This window comes from Cajanus cajan, chromosome 5, assembly GCF_000230855.2.
Source record: "Cajanus cajan strain Asha chromosome 5, NIPB_CcT2T_4, whole genome shotgun sequence".
In the NCBI taxonomy this organism is placed as follows: domain Eukaryota; kingdom Viridiplantae; phylum Streptophyta; class Magnoliopsida; order Fabales; family Fabaceae; genus Cajanus; species Cajanus cajan.
The window spans coordinates 46087278-46106527 of NC_138521.1; the positions used below are offsets into that span (position 1 = coordinate 46087278).

A 19250-nucleotide genomic window follows, 5' to 3' on the forward strand; every position below is an offset into this window, starting at 1 on the left:
CATTTCATTCTAATTTATGTCAATGATTTATCAATTTTTTAATTTATTAATTAACTTTTAAAAATTTTATTGTACATTTTTTTATATTAAGAATATTCTAATATTTAAATATTGACATCAAAAAGTGGAAATATAAAAAAAAAATAAAGTAATACATGTTTATAAAATTAAAATAATAACACTTTCATAAACATTAATAAAATAATGTTAGAAAATATAATTATCATAATATATTTTGTTATTATTATTTATTATTATAAATATTATTATTATTATTATTGTAACGACCCGTCATGATCGCTACACTTAGTAGAATTGCACTACTGCTAGTGAAACTAATAAATATTAAGCTGGATAACTCATATATACATGTACAAATAAAAATGAAATAACTAAGTTTCTGGTTATAAAATAGAACTCCATATATGTACCGTCATCCCAAAAATGATATTCCCTAGTGCCGGTCAAGCACAGACAAAATCGTTACCTAAAATGGTAATTCTAACACGAGGATCAAAACTCCTTGTCTCGCAGCGGATACCTCAATTCCAAGCTAGTCTTGACCTGCTCCCATACCAAGTATGATCATCACAGTTTCACCACATGAAAACAGAAGAGTAAGCTAGAGTTCAAAATCAATCAAACAAGTACAGAATAAAATTTATACTACACATCATCCAACTATCAATCATGTTCATAGAGTCACACCATACACTCTATCCAACACTACTCATGCATAAAATACAATCCATCAATCACGAAGTCAAACACCACACTTCATCATACTAATAATCATGCAATAAATGCATCTCATGGCAGATATCAATGCATATCAATCATCTAATGCGTCGTCGCGCATACACCTAGGAGATCTCCCTAATAATAGAGTTATATAAGTGACATCTCATCCTACCGAAACCACCTTAACCGTTTTCACGCCCAATGCGCCCACTCGGTCACAGCTAAACAGGATATAATCCTCACTCGGGGTTTACTCGGATGATGTCACTTACACAATTGGAAGTTCAGATCCACCATCAGGTATAGCACAGCTGGGTACGGGCTTACCACGACCTTGACATGCATAACCAAGTCAATTATGGAGTTCGCACACCGACTATCCGCAAGGATCCACGCAACCTTCCCAAGTACTTGGTTAAGGGAATAACCCTCGGCCTCATACCCCGCTCCAACACTAATTAAGGACTTAGAGGAGACTCACCCAACCCAGTGGCCTATCTGAGCACCACTCCCCTAAATCCAGTGGCCTCCCTGAGCACCACTCTCATATATCAGTGGCCTATCCAAGCATCACTCTCAAGAGACTCTATGTGAGCTCTTTCAGTTCGAAAATATTTTTCCTCTCCTCAAGTCCTAGGCTAGACTCATGCCATAAGGCATCACATGCAATTATGCATCATACATCATACATGGTCTGCCCACCATCATGATCAACAATCATACACATGTCATAAGACATCACATGCAATAATGCATCATACATCATACATGGTCTACCCACCATTATGATCAATAATCATACACATATGAACATATACTCATGCCATATCATATTTAAACATTCATATATATCATCACTATGCATACATATGAATCACACCTCACCATACATCATATATCATACATACATGATCCAAAACTTCAACTTAACATGCATAAGCATCAATTTAAATCACTTATTTATAAACATATTCACACACAGCGCAGTCAGCTCGCGCCTGGCCTAACACCAACCCAAGAGCTCTAAGTTCTTCCACGCCCGGCGCGCTCAACCTGCGCCCGGCCAAATCCCAGTCAGAGAGTTTCAAAACTCTCATCCAAACCAACAAATCCAGTCACATGCAAACACAAAACACAATGCATAGGCTCCATACAACTCAAAATAAACTTAAATCTCACATGCATCCAACCTATGCATCAAAATCATCAAAATCTTCCTTTTTCTCAAAATCCCAAAAAAATGAGATTTTCTTCAATCCATCTATGGATTCTCAACATTCATGCATCAATTGAGTTTCTAAACTCACTTGCAACCTAAACAACAAATATTCTAGCATCCCTCACCTAAAGATTGGCTCAAAATAGTCAATAACTGAGAAGAAGTAGAATTCCCTTCCGAAGCTCAACCCGGAACTTCGATCCTCTCAAAGTAAGCTTCCTATCTAAATTTCAAGAAAAGACAGAAGGCATTAGTGATCTAGAGTTGAAAAGGAATCATACAGAAAAATTCGGGAGAGAAAGGAGCTCACAAACTTAGAGTCCTCTCTCTAAAACTTCTCTCTAAAAACCTCATTTTCTCCTCAACCACAAACCCCTATTTATAGAAGTTCCAGAGTGGCCAGAACGGCCTGTTCCGAATCTAGAATGGCCCGTTTTGCACCCTCGCATCACGTACAAAAATCACATGCAGAACGGTCTGTTCTAAAATCAGAACGGCCCGTTCTGGGACTCATCCAAAATGGCCCATTCTCCATCCAAAACGGCCCATACTCCCTCCGGAACGGCCCGTTTTGGGGTTTGGAACGGCCCGTTCTCCCTCCAGAATGGCCCGTTCTCAACTACGTTTTTTAGGTCAAGTTAGTAGTTTGGAACGGCCCGTTCCAGTTTGGGAACGACCCGTTTTAGGCTACTAAATCAGCCATATTGGACTTTTGGGCTTTTTGAAATAACTTACTTCATTACAATTATCATTATTATTAATATTATTATTATTTATTATAATTACTTCATTATTATTTATTATGATTCTTATTATTTTTCTAATATTTATTATTATTATTGTCATCATTTATTATTTTTTAATAAATTATACCTATTAATATAATTTTATTGTTATTATTATTATTTACAATAAATAATATTCTACTCATTTTTAATTCAAGGGTAAAAGTGTAAATTAAATATTCATCTATTAAATTTTTAAATTTTATCTATCACATCAATCAATTTCTACACAAATTCTCACAAACTTTCCGCTCACGTTTTACTATCTTTCCCTTAATTCAAACAACCTCACTTTTCACTCTCTTTCTTCTTAAATCTTTCCTTTTCCACTTCCCTAAATCTATCCTTCACTCCAAACACAACCTTACATAGTGTTTGTTTCCAGGGATTTACTGTTCACGAGCAAGGAAAGGCGAAGAAAATTGTTGTTTGTTTCCGGTGATTTGGGACGACGGAAAGGCGAAAAAAAGGGGGCAGAAGCGTGGTTCGCGTCTTCGCACAAAAATGAAGAAAGGAGAAGAAAGCCACGTAGGATTTGTGAAAACCCGGAAATGCCTCTGTCCCATGCATGCATAATCGATTATATAAAGGAAGCATAATCGATTATGTGGCCAAGCATAATCGATTATGCTGGGGTATTTTCGCTTCTAGTGGAACCCAGAACGGCCCGTTCCAAAAATGAATTTTATGTGCAAAATGCGAACTCAAAACAGGCCGTTCCACTTTGGGAACGAGCCGTTCCAGTTTTAAAACGGGTCGTTTCATAGATGGATGTTGTGGGTTAATTTGTAATCCCAGAACGGCCCGTTCTGGTTTGAGAACGGCCCGTTCTTGGTATCAAATTTTGTTTTACAAAATATAATTATCATAATATATTTTGTTATTATTATTTATTATTATAAATATTATTATTATTTATTATAATTAGTATCATTATTATTTATTATGATTCTTATCATTTTTCTAATATTTATTATTATTCTTATCATTATTTATTATTTTTTTAATAAATTATACCTATTAATATAATTTTATTGTAATTATTATTATTTACAATAAATAATATTATACTCATTTTTAATCCAACGGTAAAAGTGTAAATTATATATTCATCTATTAAATTTTTAATTTTTATCTATCATTAAATTTAAAGCAAATATTTAAATTAAATTAAATTATTTTTAAATTAATATTTTATAATTTTTTAAGTTAAAATTTATATATTTCTTTAATTATAATAATTAAAAACCTTTTTTTAACCAAAGAGCAAAATAGTAATCTTACACAATTATCAATTAAAAAATTTATTTTTATCTATCACATCAATCAATTCACTCACAAACTTTTACAAATTTTTTCTACACTTTTCACTCACTTTCCCTTAATCCAAACAACCTCATTTTCCACTCACTTTCCCTTCAAATCCATCCTTTTCTACTCTCCTTTTCCATCCTCAAATCCAAACAAAGCCTTAATAAGCGCCAACATTGAAATAGTTTATGATATAAAAGAGACAAAACATAGCTAACTACTTCAATACTTCAATTATCTCATAACATTTCAATACATAAACTTTTGAATATGATAAAACCTTACTTCCCCAAAATTATCTTGGTAATGTAAAATACTAAAAGACACTTTAAATCACAAAAGACCATACTTTTTGATCCCCAAAAACACAGCTAAACCAGACACATAATTTACTTTTGCATAACCAATACATATATTATTTTACATATATCATTTCACAGATCAAACTGAGACTAAAATGGACTTAATAAACATCAAAAGTAGAAAAAAGGATTATGATTCCCTCAAAATGTATAATTTTCAAATCAAAATAACATTCAAAAGAAACAGAGTGATGAAAATGGTCGAATGAGAGTGCATACCCATTGAAATAAACGAACAGAATCTGAAAAAAGATTTGAATGACGAAAACATACTCATTTTGCAATGGATAAAAATTGTTATCCATTGTGGAAAAGGAGCGCAGTATGCTGACATCACAAGCAAGCATGAAAATCCCTAAATTTTGGTCTCAAACATGCCCCCTACTGAACCATAACCCACAGAAGAAACAGGAAGACGAACATTCAAAACGGAGAAATTAAAAAAATTTGGACCATTTCTCGATTTGTGCGTGTCATCCTTGCGCAGGGGCCATGCTAATCTTCTCTGTATCGTTCCAATTTTATCGGATGTCCCCGAAGGGACAACATATCTGCTGCGGCATCCAGTTATAAACACTAATATAATATTAAGTTCAGCCGGTGTGGGACTTCTGTGAGAAAGGAAACGAAACAATTCGCAATCCAAAGATGAACCAGTTGAAGCAAACATCGTTAAGAAACAAGATGCATCTCTCTCTCGGTTGATTCCATAGCTAATGAAAGAACGATCCAGAACATTTTAATTGATATATAATATAATATATATTTCTCCACACACAAATGGGACTTATTACTTACCATCGGTAGCTCTATCATGATGTTCCTCTACACACACTGCACGCTAGTTTGATTTGACATTACTATATATTGTTCCATACATTTCTCTTATTTTTTAGAAGAAAACTAAAATCTAAAATACTTTTTTTAAGTACTTCATTTTATACTTAATAAATATATATAGCATCAGACTTTTTACTCAAACACTGTCACTATGCAAGCAAATTACATAAAGGAAGTTGTTTCAAAACTATCTATTAGTTTGATATGGATAAAGGGGTGCTGTTGATTAACCTAGTGTTACCTCACCACGTCATTTTTTTTAATTCTTTTTATTAAAAATGATTTGAAAGTAGAGTTGGATGTGTGTCAACGATGATTTTGCACGTATATCAATGACATTTGTGATAGATCATTAATAGGTATCGTTACTCGAGTTAAAGGATTGAGCATGTTAAATTTCTTTTTTTTAGTAGTGTCAGTATTTTCAATCAAGATTATTTTCTCTTTTTAATTGAAAGGTGTTGTTATCCTTAATGAGGATTTAGCATGTTAATTTTTTTTTGGTAGTGTATATTATTATTACCTTGAATAGGGGTCATTTTATTTTATTTTTTAAAATAAAGGATGTTGCTATTCCTACTAGGAAACTCCTTGTAGGTAGTGTCAGTTGTGGTTTTATTTTATTTTATTTTTTAAAATGTAGCCTCACTATCTACGATGGGGACTACATTTGGCATTTTTTTCTTTTAGGCAGTGTCACTGTCCCATTTGAGAGACTATTATAATTATTTTTTATTTTTCGTGTATATGTTCGCTACGCACATATTGAATAATTTGAATTAGTTTTTTTTTCTCCCTAAAAAAATGAGTTATATATTTTTTGTTATTTTTTACAAAGAAAAAATTATTGGTGATTCTAAAAGAATTATATATGAATGTGATACTTAAAAATTATTTAAAATAGATGAAGACATTACTTTACATATGTTAAAAAATAAAATTAAAGAAGTCATTGAAGTAAGAAATGTTGACAATATTAAAATATTTTATTATTGACATCCAATTCATTGTCAAGATAATGATTATGTTGATTATGATTTTTTGTAACTTGAAAAAGAGGATAATATAAAATATATTTTTTTTGTATATAAAGAATTTTATAAAACAGCTCCAATTGAATTATGTATTAAAATTAAAAGAACTGTAGAACATATGTTGTGGTATTTGCACAAAATACAAACTCTAGATAAAATTATTATTTATTTACATGAAAGTATATATAATGATAATTCATCAACTAATTTAGATGATCATGTTTGAAGAATAATTAATAAAATTATTTATTATATATTTTTCTAATTTTTAGATTTATTTAAATTGTTTATGTTAATGTTTTTTTTAATACCTTAATTTACAAATTAGAATTTTAAATTTAATTTAAATTAAAAAATTCTTACAGATTTATTTTATATTAAAATTGAAATGACATTATTAAATATTTGAATGTAAAAAATTATTACGTATTGATTATTTATACTTATATATATAATGTTAATGTTTGTTAAATAATAAATAAAATACTATTTATTATATATGTTTATAATTTTTAGTTTTATTAAAAGTGTTTATGTTATGTTTTTTTATTTATAACAATCTATAAATCAGAATATCAGATTTAAAATATAAATTAAATTAAAAAAAATTACAAAATTATTTATATATTAAAATGGAAATAGCATTATAAAATATTGTAATGTAGAAATTTATTGTCTATTAATTATTTAAGTTATACGTAAATAATTAACTAAAAATATTTATATTAATTACAATTCTATTTAAGAAAAATAATATTTGTATGGAAAGAATAAAAATAAGAATTTCTTGGCCTTTAGAAGGTTTGTCTACCTTTTTTAACAAAAACAAAAATGATGATTTTGTTGAGGAAACAAAGACAACCTACCAGTAGTCCTTACAGGAACAAGACCCATCTCTGAAGTGATGGAATCTACTTGAATCTTTGACGGTGATTTCCCGGTTTACAATCTTGGAGATTACCTTGATGGCAGCATGGCAATTGTTACAGGCTCTTAGGTTCTTCAATACTAATATAGGTGACCCTTCTGGGATGCTAATGAGAGCAAAGGCAATGGCAATGCGTTCACTGTGATATTTTAGGGACTCTAACTTGACTTCCTCGTCCACATCGTGAAGGGCAAAACTTGAGTCAGGTTTATACCCTTGTTTCTCCATTTGCTCTTCCAGTTCATCAAGCTTCCTGGTTATCTCTTTCATCTGTGGGTGAGACATGTCATTGGCTGAGAAAACATGTGTCTTCTGTTTGATTTCAACCCAACTGTATCCTGGCACCTTTCTAACCCCTCGCTCTCTCATTGCCTTCTTCACCTTTCCCACATTCTCCCATTCACCAACTGCTGCATAGATATTGGACATGCTAGCATATGGAGCAGCATCTCTAAGGACCTCCATATTGAATAGTTTGCCTGCTGCTTTCTTTGCCAACTCTTGATTCTTATGGATCCTGCATGAGTTGAGAACTGATGTCCACATTACCTCATCCGCTTCAAAAGGCATCAGAGCCATCAATTTCTCAGCCTCATCAAATCTTCCACTGCGACATAGCATATCAACCATGGATGCGTAATGCTCTCTTCTAGGTACAAGTTTATACAATTGAGTCATGGAGTTAAAGTACCGTAGTCCTTCTTCAACTAGACCACAGTGGCTGCAGGCACATAAAATGCTAAGGAAGCTAACGAAATTTGGTTGCAGACCTGACTTAACCATTTTCTCAAATGATCTAAGAGCATGGTCGCCGTCTCCATTTTGTGCATAAGCTGAAAGCAGTGCATTCCAGGAGACAGAATTCCTCAGAGGCATCTCTTGAAACATTTGAAGTGCATCTTTTATTGATCCACATTTTGCATACATGTCAACCAGTGCACTCCCCGAAAAAACATTTCAAATGCATCCAAATCTGATAATATGCGACTGTATCTGTTTTCCCAGTGTCAGTGAAGCTAGATTCGCACAGGCTCTTAAGATGCTGGCATAAGTAGCCGAGTCAGCACTTATTTTGGCTCTTTGCATCTTAATGAATAGCTTTAGGCCATCTTCATGGAGTCCCGTCTGAACATAACCCGAGATCAGGGCTGTCCATGTAACTAAACTTTGATGAGCCAGATCTGCAAAAATCCTCTTTGCTTCCCCAAATTTGCCACATTTAGCATACATGTCAACCACAACATTTCCAACCAGACTGTCTGAAATGGCATTTGTTACTAAAGTCTAGGAATGGATTTGCCTACCCATTTCCAGGCTCAAAGCATTTGCAGCGATACTGAACAAGGTAGCAAATGGGAATTGCCTCCGGTCAAATCTAGTATACTGTAACTCCCTGAAAAGTTCAAGAGATTCTTCCACTCTTCCATTCCATGCATAGCACGTGACAAGCACATTGTAAGAGATACCATCCACCTCCAGCATCTCATCAAAAAGTTTACTAGCTTCAACAACACGGTCATGCTTCGAGTAGAAATCAAGCAAAGCATTAGCCACAAACACATTCCACAAGAAATTACACTTCACCAAAAAACTGTGAACTTGTTGCCCAAATTCTATATCATCCAACTGTATCCCTGCAGTTAAAATCGCAGCAAAAGTAAATTCTGTTGGCCTAAGCCCCAAATCCTGCATCTTGAAAAATAGGTTTATGGCATCATGATTGAACCCCTCTTTGGAGTACCCCGTCAACAATGCATTGAAAGTGACAGTGTCTTTTTCCAGCATTTGCTTGAAGAGGTGACAAGCCAAGCGAAGGTTACGCGTCTTACAGTAAGAATCAAGCAAAGAGTTGCAAACCATGAGGGTGGAATCATACCCTGACTTGACAACCTGGGCATGCACTTGTCCCACTTCATTGACACTTTCAAATTCAGTGAATCCAGACAAGAGAGTGGCTAAGGTGACACGATCCGGAACCGTGCCATGTCTGCACATTTCGGCGAAGAGACCAAAGGCTTCACGAAACTGGTTGTTCTGAGCATAGCCACCGATCAACATTGTCCATGTAACAACCGTGCGGTGAAGCATGCTGTCAAACATGCTCCTAGCAGTGGAAAGTGATATGGTTATTCTAGGTAGAGCTAGTCTCGAAGAAGAACCAAGAAGAAGAATGGGTAGGGATTCCAAGGAAATGAGAATGGAGTCCGAACACTAGAACTTTTATTGAATTGAGAGGAAATTTACAGGAAGAATTTTTACAAGTCATGAATGAATCAATTGAAATCGATGGAACTGTTATATACATTTCAGAAACAATTCAGAACTAACAACCTTCCTAACTAACTGGTGGCTCATGATGTGCCACGTGGCTAACTAACTACTAATAGGGCTGATCCTAGCTGGAGTCTTATACAGGTTCCTGTATCAATCCACCCTCCTTAAGCTAATCCTTGTCCTCAAGGATTGAAATTTGGAAACCTCTTCTTCAAGTCAAAGAGGAACTCCCAAGTAGCCTCTTCTGGCAGCAGATGCTTCCATTTAACCAGTACCTTAGTCACAGCCTGGTTGCCCCTTTTTACTGACATCCTTTCTATAATGGCTTCTGGCTCCTTGATCCTGGTTTCTTCATCAGTCATTGGACAATGAGTTGATGTGCTGGCTGTTCCTACAAACTTCTTCAATTGGGACACATGAAACACATTGTGTACTGATGATCCAGCAGGTAGTTGTATTTTGTAGGCCACAGAGCCAATCTTGTCGAGCACAGTATATGGTCCATAGTATTTAGGAGCCAATTTAGCATTGCCTCTAAAAGCCACAGAAACTTGTCTATAGGGATGTAGTTTGACAAACACCAAGTCCCCTACCTCAAATGTCCTCTCAGATCTGCTTTTATCAGCTAATTGTTTCATCCTGTCCTGGGCTCTCCTCATATGGAACTTTACCATTTTAAGTTGTTCTTCCCTTTTGTGTAAGCTTCTGTCCACAAGTTCAATTTTTGACTCACCAGGTAAATAAGGTAAGAAGGCTGGAGGTGCCTGTCCATACATAATCTCATAAGGGCTGGCTTTAATAGTGCTGTGATGTGTGGAATTGTACCACCACTCAGCTAAAGGTAGCCATTTAGACCAATTTGTAGGATCATCTGAACACATACACCTTAAATAGGTCTCAAGGCATCGGTTAACAACTTCTGTCTGTCCATCTGTTTGAGGGTGGTAGGCAGTGGATAATTGGACCTGAATTCCTTGAGATGCCATGAAGTCCCTCCAGAAATTGCTGATAAAAATCGGGTCTCTGTCACTAGTTATTGAAGCTGGACAGCCATGAAGCTTGTAGATGTTATCCATAAAGCATTGAGCCACTTCAGAAGCAGTGTATGGATGCTTTAAAGCCATGAAATGAGCTGCCTTGCTCAGTCTATCAACCACAACAAAGATCACCTGCTTCCCAAAGGAGTTTGGAAGACCTTCAATAAAATCCATAGTGATGTGCTGCCAAATCATATCAGGGATTGGGAGAGGCTGCAGCAGACCTGGAGATGCAGAATTATCATACTTGCATTGTTGACATGTGGGGCATTGATGGATAAACCTTCTGACATCCTTAGACAAACCTTTCCAATATACCACAGATTTGATCCTTTGATAAGTAGCATCCCTACCCGAGTGGCCACCACTTGCTGAAGAATGCAACCAGTCCAGAATTTTTCTTCTCAACTCAGAGTCATTGCCAACGACTAGCCTTCCTTTCCTCCTTAACTCCCCACCTGTCCATGAAAACGCCTTGTGTGAAGAAGGGTCAAGCTGAACCTCAGCAATCAGCTTCTGTAGAGAATCATCAACCTGCCAAGAAGTTTTAATTGCATCCAGCAAATCAGAATTGGGTTGGTGAGTGGAGATAGCAGTACATTCTACCCTTGAAAGAGCATCAGCTGCCAAGTTTGCAGTGCCCTGCTTGTATTCAATTAAGAAGTCAAATTCCATAAGCTTGACCAACCATTTCTGTTGGAAGGCTGTAGAAAGTCGTTGATCCAGAATGTATTTGAGACTTCTGTGATCTGTTCTGATGATAAATTGCTTAGGCAGTAGGTAATGTCTCCATTTTTGGACAGCAAAGACAATAGCAAGGAGTTCCTTCTCATATGTAGATAAGGACTGTTGCTGCATATTCAGAGTTCGGCTTATAAAGGCAATTGGATGGTGATTCTGCATCAGGACAGCACCTAACCCTATGCCAGAAGCATCTACCTCCAGTACAAATGGTTGTGTAAAATCAGGTAAAGCCAAAACAGGTGCCTGGCTTAAATGGACCTTAAGGCACTGAAAAGCAAGTTTAGCCTCAGAAGACCAAGTGAAACCATCCTTCTTTAACATATCATTCAGAGGTTTAGCTATAGTGCTGTAGCCCTTCACAAATCGTCTATAGTACCCTGCCAATCCCAGAAAACCCCTTAGTTGCTTTAGTGTCTGAGGAATAGGCCAATTCCTGACTGCTTCTACTTTTGCAGGATCAGTAGAAACTCCCTTGCCCGTGATAAAGTGACCCAAATATTCAACTCGAGTAACCCCAAAATAACACTTAGATTTCTTGGCAAATAAGGCATTAGCTCTCATGGTTTTCAGAACTGTTTGTAGGTGCAGTAAATGCTCTTCAATACTCTTGCTGTACACTAGAATGTCATAAAAAAAAACCAGTAAAAACTTCCTCAAAAACTCACTAAATACTGAGTTCATCAATCCTTGAAATGTAGCAGGGGCATTGGTTAAGCCAAATGGCATAACCAAGTACTCATAATGGCCTGAGTGGGTTTTAAATGTTGTTTTATGGATATCCTCTGCAGTCATTCTGACTTGATTATATCCAGATCTCAAATCTATCTTGGAGAACACAGTGGAACCATGGAGTTCATCCAAGAGATCATCAACCAGTGGTATAGGAAATCTATTTTTCACTGTGTGTTTGTTAAGTTCCCTGTAGTCAATAAAAAGTCTCCAGCTTCCATCTTTCTTCCCAACCAACACAACTGGGCTGTTATACGGGCTACTGCTGTTTTGTATAATTCCACTTTGTAAGGACTCTTGGATCAAGCTATCTATGACATCCTTCTGCTGTTTAGAGTATCTGTAGGGCCGTTTATTTACAGGGTTAGAACCTTGTATCAGAGGGATTGAATGGTCATGATTGGGACGCCTAGGAGGAAGATTAGTAGGTACTGCAAACACATCTGCATATTGGAGTAATAGTTGCTCAATACTATTAGGAATGGAGGAAGGATCAACATGAGTGGACAGGGAGTGGAGAAGCATCCCATCCCCAGAGTCACAGAGCTGCAGCATTAAGAGGTGGACACCAGCAGCCAATGTCTTAGGCACTTGCTGTTTCCGAATAGTCCTAATATTGGTAGATGAGGTACCTCTCAAAATATGTCTCTTACCCTTAGCATGGAACACCATGGTTAACTTGTCAAAGTTCCATGTAATATCACCTAAAGTAATCAACCACTCTATGCCTAGAACCATATCACAACACCCCAGGGGCAGGAGCATGATATCTGAGGTGAAAACAGTGTTCTGGATTAGCCAAGAAAATCCTTTAACCATTGTATTAATTTGAACTCTAGCACCATCAGCCACAGTCACAGTAACAGAATCCATATCCTCAAGTTTACATCCTAGCCTCTTGGCAACATTGACATCCAAGAAGTTGTGCGTACTGCCACTGTCAATGAGAATATGTAAGGGTTTTTTCCTTGATTGACCTGTAACTCTCATGGTTTTGAATTTGGTAACTCCAGTCAAGGCATTGACTGAAATTAAGGGATCTGAACAGATGTCAACAGTAGAATCATCATCAGGGTCCACCACTTCTTCAGAATCAGAGGTGTCATCTAATTCCATAACATGGATTTGAAGTTTCTTGTGTGTCTTGCTATGTTCAGGAGTAAAGGGCTCATCACAGAAATAACACAATCCTTTAGCCCTTCTTTCACTCATAAAGGCAGGGGTAAGCTGTTTAGTAGTTTGTGTTTTGGGTTTGTTATTGTCCACTGGTTTGGGAGGGTTGGGTAACAGGGGTGGTTTGGTCACAGGGTTAAGTTTAGGTATTCTGGAAAATGGTTTTGCTGTTGTAGCAGTGACATTAGCATTTTCATACATTTTAGCTAAGGAGAAGGCTTTCATAACCGAAGTAGGTTGGAACATTCTAACCATCATTTGAATCTCCAGTTTTAGACCACCAAGAAAGCAACTCAATTGATGTGACTCAGACAATTCAATTCGAGAAACAATGGCATCAAAATCATTGTGATAATCTGTTACAGTACCTCTTTGCCTAAGTCTCATGAGTTCTGCCATAGGATCTTCACAAACTTCACCAAATCGTTCCAGCAAGATTTCTGTATAATCTTTCCATGATGGCAATTTGTCGATGCCCACATTCTTCACATAAGCACTGTGCCATTGGAGTGCTTTCCCTTCGAAATGGATCACAGCCAAACGGACTTTGTAATCGTCAGGGGTTTGATCTACTGAGAAGAAGGTTTCGCACTGGGTAATCCAGTTCTTGATGCCATCTCCATTGAAACGAGGAAAGTCCAACCGCGCAAGCCTCGTGTTGCAAGAATAAGGGCGAGAAGAATTTCCGGTGGCGGCAGAAGAAGGGGGCGGGCGATTTTGAAGCATTTCCTCAAGATAATTCCTTAACGAAGCCCCAATATCCATGAAGTGTGATTCCAACGATGTATCAAGATCTGCGAAACGTGATTCCATGGAAGTCTTGAAGTTCTCAAAATCTTCGCGAACGGTGCGGGTGTTATCTGCCATGGTGATTGTGGTTGGAAGGTAACAACTTTGATACCAATTGATATGGTTATTCTAGGTAGAGCTAGTCTCGAAGAAGAACCAAGAAGAAGAATGGGTAGGGATTCCAAGGAAATGAGAATGGAGTCCGAACACTAGAACTTTTATTGAATTGAGAGGAAATTTACAGGAAGAATTTTTACAAGTCATGAATGAATCAATTGAAATCGATGGAACTGTTATATACATTTCAGAAACAATTCAGAACTAACAACCTTCCTAACTAACTGGTGGCTCATGATGTGCCACGTGGCTAACTAACTACTAATAGGGCTGATCCTAGCTGGAGTCTTATACAGGTTCCTGTATCAGAAAGATTGCCAGAGTTGATGTAACCCATGATCATGGTGTTGGTGGAGATGGTGTTCTTGTGAGGCATTTCGTCGAATAGTTTGAGTGCTGCATCCAAATCCCCACGTTGTAGAAGAGTCTTCACCTGGAAATTGGAACGGTATGTTGTGGGGTCAAAGCCTGTCTTGATGATGGAAGCATCAACCTGAAAGTGTCGTTTTGGAGATGCCAAAGTTCCGATGCCGTTTATCCTCATACATGCTTTTACGTAATTCATGGAATGAAAACGAAAAATGGGAACTTTTTTTTGGTGCCAAATTGTGCTACTTAGTCATAAACACATACTTGTATGACAGCTACATTGCATGACGTGGCCCAACTTTTAATTTTAGTTACAAAATCTCTTTAAAGAAACAAAAAAAAATTGTAAACATGTGATTAAATTTTATAATTTTCGATAAAAGTACAAAATTTATGGTGTTAAAAAAAATAGAACTTTCAAAATAAACATGTAATGAGCTAACCCAAGAAACTCCTAATCTCACTAATAGCATCTCTCACTTAAGCACAATTTCTATCTTAGATAGATCTACGTTATGCTTACACCAGAAATTACCGGACCTAGAAAACTCACTTCATACAATCAAAAATCATACTTAGATCATCATTCCTACAATTTGGCATATTTATAAACCTCAACACATATAATTTTAATGGAACTAATAATTATTCCTCTATCCAATTCTCTCATGTAACTCTACATATAAATAATCTCATTTTCTCCCGTACCTGGATAAACAGCAGTTGAACTAAAACAGGGATCTCTTGGTCTCCTCCTCTAAGTGCCCCTTGGTCTTCAGAGAGAAAAAGAGGGAAAGAAGAGAGAGAGAACATAAGAGAATAGGAAGAGAGAATGAGAGATGTGTGAAAATGAGAGGTGAGGGGCGCTATTTATAGGACTTCAGGCTCACCTACCGGAACGGCCCGTTCCAAATGTGGAACGGCCGTTTTGGACCCTTCGAAACTGGAACGGCCCGTTCCAAAACCAGAACGACCCATTCTCAATCCTAGAAGAACGGCCCGTTCTCCCACCAGAACGGCCCGTTCTGATTCTCCAGTTTTGGGCATTTTTCTTATTCCGGAACGGCCCGTTTCACTTTTGAAACGGCCAGTTCCAGGAAATCAATTGGGCCTCAAGCCCAGCAATTTTGGGCTGTTACAGGTTTATGGCATCATGATTGAACCCCACTTTGGAGTACCCCGTCAACAATGCACTGAAAGTGACAGTGTCTTTTTCTAGCATTTGCTTGAAGAGGTGACAAGCCAAGCGAAGGTTACGCGTCTTACAATAAGAATCAAGCAAAGAGTTGCAAACCATGAGGGTGGAATCATACCCTGACTTGACAACCTGGGCATGCACTTGTCCCACTTCATTGACACTTTCAAATTCAGTGAACCCAGACAAGAGAGTGGCCAAGGTGACATGATTCGGAACCGTGCCATGCCTGCACATTTCGACGAAGAGACCAAAGGCTTCACGAAACTGGTTGTTCTGAGCATAGCCACCGATCAGCATTGTCCATGTAACAACCGTGCGGTGAAGCATGCTGTCAAACATGCTCCTAGCAGTGGAAAGATTGCCAGAGTTGATGTAACCCATGATCATGGTGTTGGTGGAGATGGTGTTCTTGTGAGGCATTTCGTCGAACAGTTTGAGTGCTGCATCCAAATCCCCACGTTGTAGAAGAGTCTTCACTTGGAAATTGGAACGGTACGTTGTGAGGTCGAAGCCTCTCTTGATGATGGAAGCATCGACCTGAAAGTGTCGTTTTGGAGATGCCAAAGTTCCGATGCCGTTTATCCTCGTACATGCTTTTACGTAATTCACGGAATGAAAACGAAAAATGGGAACTTTTTTTTGGCGCCAAATTGTGCTACTTAATCACAAACACATAGTCGTATCACAGCTACATCGCATGACGTGGCCCAACTTTTAATTTTAGTTACAAAATCTCTTTAAAGAAACAAAAAAACAAATTGTAAACATGTGATTAAATTTTATAATTCTCGATAAAAGTACAAAGTTTATGGTGTTAAAAAAAAGTTGAACTTTCAAAATAAACATGTAATTTAGATTAATTTGGATGTATATTTTAATTAAATTCAACTCTTTAAAATTAATTGGTTAAATAGTACATATAATTTCATAAGTTTTATATTTTAATTTGCATAGTTAAAAGTATTACATTTTAAATATTAGACATACAGCTTTTTCTATTTCTTTTTAATCTCTCTCTTTTCAGAGAATTTTTTTTAGTTTCTATATCTTTCTAAATTTTATCTTTTAATTTCTATAATAAATTGACGATATAAGTTTAAATGAAATAAAAATAATATATATATAAGAATTAAAATAAAATATTAATAAATTAAATTAATTTTTACTCAACTCTAAATCAAATGGATACCTTTATCTTTCTATTAGAGCCAAGATGATTAATATTTTTCACTGTAGAAAAAAACTAATATCTTAAATTTTTAAACAACTAGTATTTTTAAGCTACGAAATGTTTATTATATATAATTAAAATTTATAATAAATTATATATAAATAAATATTATATTTAAATATATACATGATACTTAAAATTAAATAAATATTTTTTTAAACATATAAATTATATTTTTAAATTTATGATAAATAATTTATATATATTATAATAAAAGATTATTTTTATTTATTGATAATTTATTTTAAAATATTAAAATTTAATTTATAAATAATTATTTTTATTTATTGATTCGGAATATGTTTACACTTGTATAGCAGTATTCTATTATTTTTGAGATGTAGCGTATTCCGTTTCGTGGTCTAGTTTGCTCTACCTCTAATGTGATCTTCTGATTACAAATTCAGAATGAGGCAACTGTGCACACGGAGTGACAGTAAACAAAAATTTAGGGGGATTTTTATTTTTGACTAAATTATATTTTTAAACACCTTTATTTAATTTTAGAATTCAATTATTATTTTTAAAAAAATTTAATTTGATCTTTTAATTTTTAAAAATATTTAATATTATTTTTTCATTTAAATCAATACTAGCAATATTTATAAAATTAGATCAAATGACAATATTAAACATTTTATGAAAATTAGAGGATTAAATTAAACATTTTAAATGATTCAATTTGATTATTTAATTTTTAAATAATGTTCAATGTTATCCTTCTATCGAATTTCATTAACATCATTAATGTTGATTTAAATGTAAGGATAACATTGAAAATTTTTAAAAAAAACTAAAAAAATAAATTGAATTATTTAAAAATAATGAAACCAAATTAAATCTTAAAAATAAATAATAATTTAATCTTTATTATTTTTTTTAGCGTTTCACACTAAGGAAATCTTTTATGATGTTGGCACAAGATTATTCTATATATATTTATTTAAGTATAAAATGAAGTACTTAATGGTAGAATTATCAAAGTGAATTTTGCTTCGTGGGTCAATTTGGTCTATTTTGAAAATGAATCGAGTCAGACAAAAAAAATTAAAATTCATAAATGATCACAAAATTCAACCCACCCACTTTTGATCTGATTCGCTCGGATTAAACCCATAATGATTCAAATTTTCCATCTAACTAATGACGGATTCAGAAATTTTAGACAGTGAGAGCAATGCTTATTTATATATTTGTAGTGTTAAAAATTTCATGTATAACCTTTTATAGACATAAATATATATCATAATTATTTTTTACAAGTTTTTATATATAGGATTATAATTAAAGATGAAAATAAATTAGGTTAGATTAGATTTTATTATAATTTAGTAAGTTTGAACCTAACTTTCTTTAAAAATATATATCCGAAGTATGACTTATTTATCTAAGACATTTTTTAAATGTTTGGGTACAATTCTAAAGACCTACTTTATAATAATTTAATATTATTAAAAAAAATAAAAATAAAAATGTTAAATTTTATAAAAATCAAGTTTAATTTATTTATGATATAAACATGTTTTTAATATCTAATATATATTTTTAGATGATAATTTATTTTAAAATATCTATAATTATTAATAAAGGGAATATATTTTTAAATAATCACTTTTGTCTCCATTATTTTTATAGATTTTTTTACCCTTCGATTATGCAATAACTTCTTATAGATAAGAGATAAAATGGAGAAAATATAAATATAAAAAAATTGTAACCGTCCATGTAACTATTAGAGACACGAAGTGTCTCGGCCTCTTTAGTATTTTATAATAACATTTCTAAATGAAACATAAATGGAACGTAGTTTAAAAAAAATATAGGTGATTTAGTAGCTCAGAACGGGTCGTTCCCAATCTGGAACGGACTGTTCCAAGGTATTAAATTGACCTGTAAATTGTGGTTGAGAACGGGTCATTCTGGAGGGAAAACGGGTCGTTCCAAACCCCAAAACGGGCCATTCTAGAGGGAGAATGGGCCGTTCTGATTGGAGAACGGGTCATTCTGGATGAGTTCCAGAACGGGCCATTCTGATTTCAGAACGGGCCGTTCTGCATGTGATTGTTGCCCATGATAAAGGCGTGCAGAACGGGCCATTCCGGATTCGGAACAGGCCGTTCTAGCCACTCCAGAACTTCTATAAATAGGGATTGGGGGTAGTTGAGGAGAATGAGTTTTTAGAGAGAAGTTTTAGAGAGAAGGACTCTGGGTCTGTGAGCTCCTTTATCTCCCAAATTTCTCTGTATGATTCCTTTTTTCCTCTAGATCACTAATGTTTTCTGTGTTTCCTTGAAATTCATATTAGGAAGCTTGCTATGCGAGGATTGAAGTTTCGGGTTGAGCTTCGGAAGGGAATACTACTTCTTCTC

The 19250-nt window shown here is 34.9% G+C and overlaps 1 long non-coding RNA gene, 1 other non-coding gene and 2 pseudogenes across 2 annotated transcripts; all 4 read right to left on the reverse strand.

Moving 5' to 3' along the window:
• Nucleotides 1-336: 336 nt before the first annotated feature.
• Nucleotides 337-6505, reverse strand: LOC145958322 (uncharacterized). Its single transcript, XR_014434055.1, has 2 exons — nucleotides 4692-6505; nucleotides 337-564 (listed from the first exon to the last, which is right to left on the reverse strand). It is a non-coding gene; the product is annotated as an uncharacterized LOC145958322 (long non-coding RNA).
• On the reverse strand, nucleotides 4860-4962 carry LOC114914994 (U6 spliceosomal RNA). The gene has a single exon (XR_003802837.1). It is a non-coding gene; the product is annotated as a U6 spliceosomal RNA (small nuclear RNA).
• Nucleotides 6506-6954: 449 nt separating the features above from the next.
• On the reverse strand, nucleotides 6955-15165 carry LOC145958323 (putative pentatricopeptide repeat-containing protein At2g01510; annotated as a pseudogene).
• Nucleotides 15166-15587: 422 nt separating this feature from the next.
• On the reverse strand, nucleotides 15588-16320 carry LOC145949218 (putative pentatricopeptide repeat-containing protein At2g01510 pseudogene; annotated as a pseudogene).
• Nucleotides 16321-19250: the final 2930 nt, after the last annotated feature.